A 3,932-nucleotide genomic window follows, 5' to 3' on the forward strand; every position below is an offset into this window, starting at 1 on the left:
GAGCGCGGGCGTGTTTTCTTCCCCTGGGGTGGAGCCCTTCCACCCCACGCCGTCCGAGGCCCGTTGGCCTCGGGCGGCCTGCCTCCGAGAGTGGGAGAGAGACGGAGGACGGCGGCCCGCGGCGGCGCGAGGCGTCCCCGTTGTTCCGCCACGACTGCCAGCCGGTCGATCCTGCCGGTAGCCTGGGCTTGTCTCCGCTCCGCCTGTCCAGGCCGCGGGGCCCACAGGCGGCTTGCCTGGGAAGACCCCGCTCTCCGAGCGGCCGGGCGCCACGTTCAAGAGGTGTACGGAGCCACCTGTGGGGGGTCTGCGGAGGCCCCCCTGAGAGCGCTGATAACCCTGTCCTAGCTGCCTGCGCGGGCAGGCGGGACCCCCAAGAGGCCGGGCACAGCCCGCGGCAGCCCCCGCCGAAGTCCACGGCAGTTGGCAGAGACGAGTCTTGGAGAGAAAACGACAAAGTCCAGACGCTCCAGGCGCCGGCCAGGGGTGCGGACCCGGCTGGCCGGGCCGGCGGGAGCTGCGGCTGCCGGGGCTGAGCCGAGTGTCGACGCATGTCGTGAGAACCGGTATGAGGGTAATCCTGGGCCCTCGGGGCCGAGCTACGGTTCCATGAAGGCGGAAGGAGCGGGCCTGTTTCCCCTGATAGCGCCGACGACGGTAAAATAAGGGCTCGCAAAACGTCAGGACGAACACCTTTTTTGCATATAAGGGAACGAGCGGTGTGCGGTCTTTGACAAAGTGACTATTTCTCAGAGTGCTGGAGTGGGGACCGCTCAAAGTCAAAGCACCGCGGCCGCCCCTCTGCCACCTCCCTGGGAGCAGAGTCATAGAGCGCAAGTGTCCCCACTCCGCCTGTGCAGGCCGCGGGGCCAACAGGCTGGCTGGCTGGCTGCCCTGGCGACCCCCCTCCGAGATGCCGGGCCGAGGCGTAGGCAGCCGCCTCCATCACACCACCCAAGGCGAGAGAGTGGGTCAACGGGAGAGCCGTCGCGGGCGGGGGACCCTCGCCGCGCCCATGTCCGGGGAAGGACCACAAGGGCCCTGCTCCCCGGCGCCCCGGCGAGCGGGTTCACCCTCGGCGCGTACGTCTCTCGAGGATGGGGAAGGGACGCGCGGGGGCGTCCCTTCCGTCCCCAGCGGAAGAAGGCGAGCGGCTCTGCGTGTCGGGACACCCCGCGGAGCCCCCTGCGGGGGGAGTGCTCCGGGGGAGAAGCGTGGCGCAGGGGGTGCAGCCCTTTCCCGGGCGTCGTGCGTCGGCGTCGGTGGGGCCGACGCCGAGAGAGATCGATCCGAGCTCTCCCGCCTCAGGGCGGCCGAGAGCGGGGCACGGGCCCCACGTTTGGTGACGGTTTTCCCGAAAGCGAAGGACCCCCCGCCTGTCCCCTCGGGCTCCGGCCGAGGCGGGGGCGGTCCAGGGCGGCGGGGATAGGGGACGGCGGCCCGCGGACGACGCGCTTTATCCCCAGAAGGAGCGAGGCATGAGGGGGTGTTCCACCCCCGCCGGCCGGTCTCGCTCCTTCTCCGGGCTACCCCTCGGCGGAGTAAAGACCCCCGGGTCAACGCTCCCGCGTCCGGGCGCCGGCGCGCGTCCCCTTCCCGCGGGGGGTGGATCCCTTCCACCCCCGGCCGTCCGAGGCCCGTGCGTCTCGGGCGGCCTCCCTTCCGAGAGAGGGAGAGAGAGACGGAGGACGGTGGTCCGCGACGGCGCGAGGCGTCCGTGTTGTGTTCCCCACGGCGGCTGCCCGGTCGATCCCGCCCGCCGGTAGCCTTGGCTTGCCCCCGCTCCGCCTGTCCAGGCCACGGGGCCGACGGGCTGTCTGCCCGGGTAGACCCCGCTCTCACCGAGCGGCCGGGCGGCCACGTTCAAGAGGTGTACGAAGCCACCTCGGGGTGGAGCCCTTCCACCCCCGGCCGTCCGAGGCCCGTGCGCCTCGGGCGGCCTCCCTTCCGAGAGAGGGAGAGAGACGGAGGACGGTGGTCCGCGACGGCGCGAGGCGTCCAAGTTGTGTTCCCCACGGCGGCTACCCGGTCGATCCCGCCCGCCGGTAGCCTTGGCTTGTCCCCACTCCGCCTGTCCAGGCCGCGGGGCCAACAGGCTGTCCGCCCGGGTAGACCCCGCTCTCCGAGCGGCCGGGCGCCACGTTCAAGAGGTGTACGAAGCCACCTTGGGGGGGGCTGCGGTGCCCCCCGCCCTGAGAGTGCCTCCCAGGCCGAGGGAGCCCGGCGGTCGAGTGTCGTAGGAAAGCGCGTGCCACGGCTGTGTCGGTCACAGGGGCCAGAGGTAGTTTGGGCAACGGCTTAGATCCGTATGAAGCTCATCCTTTCCGGCCTGTTCTGGCGGCGGCTAGGCGCGCGCGCGCGAATGGCACGACGCCCCTGGTTCCAGCGAGGCGACGGCGCCCCGCACCCCACTCTCTGGGCCGAGCAGAGCCCCCGAGCGCAAGGTTCCCCGCTCCGCCTGTCCAGGCCGCGGGGCCAGCAGGCTGTCTGCCCGGGTAGACCCCGCTCTCCGAGCGGCCGGGCCCCAACGTTCAAGAGGTGTACGAAGCCACCTTGAGGTGGAGCCCTTCCACCCCTGGCCGTCCGAGGCCCGCCGGTAGCCTTGGCTTGTCCCCACTCCGCCTGTCCAGGCCGCGGGGCCGACAGGCTGTCTGCCCGGGTAGACCCCGCTCTCCGAGCGGCCGGGCCCCAACGTTCAAGAGGTGTACGAAGCCACCTTTGGGGGGGCTGCGGTGCCCCCCGCCCCGAGAGTGCCTCCCAGGCCGAGGGGAGCCAGGCGGTCGAGTGTCGTAGGAAAGCGCGTGCGCGGCTGTGTCGGTCACACGGGCCAGAGTTAGCTTGGGCAACGGCTTAGATCCGTATGCAGCTCAACCTTTCCGGCCTGTTCTGGCGGCGGCTAGGCGCGCGCGAACGTCACGACGCCCCTGGTTCCAGCGAGGCGACGGCGCCCCGCACCCCGCTCTCTGGGCCGAGCAGAGCCCCCGAGCGCAAGAGTCCCCGCTCCGCCTGTCCAGGCCGCGGGGCCGACAGGCTGTCTGCCCGGGTAGACCCCGCTCTCCGAGCGGCCGGGCCCCAACGTTCAAGAGGTGTACGAAGCCACCTCGGGGGGCTGCGGTGCCCCCCGCCCCGAGAGTGCCTCCCAGGCCGAGGGGAGCCAGGCGGTTGAGTGTCGTAGGAAAGCGCGTGCGCGGCTGTGTCGGTCACACGAGCCAGAGTTAGTTTGGGCAACGGCTTAGATCCGTATGCAGCTCAACCTTTCCGGCCTGTCCTGGCGGCGGCTAGGCGCGCGCGAACGTCACAACGCCCCTGGTTCCAGCGAGGCGACGGCGCCCCGCACCCAACTCTCCGGGCCGAGCAGAGCCCCCGAGCGCAAGAGCACCCGCTCCGCCTGCCCAGGCCGCGGGGCCGACAGGCTGTCTGCCCGGGTAGACCCCGCTCTCCGAGCGGCCGGGCGCCACGTTCAAGAGGTGTACGAAGCCACCTAAAGGGGGCTGCGGTGGCCCCCTGCCCCGAGAGTGCCTCCCAGGCCGAGGGAGCCCGGCGGTCGAGTGTCGTGGGAAAGCGCGCGCGCGGCTGTGTCACACGGGCCAGAGTTAGTTTGGGCAACGGCTTAGATCCGTATGCAGCTCAACCTTTCCGGCCTGTTCTGGCGGCGGCTAGGCGCGCGCGCACGTCACGACGCCCCTGGTTCCAGCGAGGCGACGGCGCCCCGCCACCCCACTCTCCGGGCCGAGCAGAGCGTCCGCTCTCGCTCCTTGGAGCAGAGCCCCCCGAGCGCAAGAGTCCCCGCTCCCGCCTGTCCAGGCCGCGGGGGCCGACAGGCTGTCTGCCCGGGTAGACCCCGCTCTCACCGAGCGGCCGGGCGGCCACGTTCAAGAGGTGTACGAAGCCACCTTGGGGGGCTGCGGAGCCCCCCTCCCCATGAGAGCGCC

This window comes from Eleutherodactylus coqui, unplaced genomic scaffold (assembly GCF_035609145.1).
Source record: "Eleutherodactylus coqui strain aEleCoq1 unplaced genomic scaffold, aEleCoq1.hap1 HAP1_SCAFFOLD_74, whole genome shotgun sequence".
NCBI lineage: Eukaryota > Metazoa > Chordata > Amphibia > Anura > Eleutherodactylidae > Eleutherodactylus > Eleutherodactylus coqui.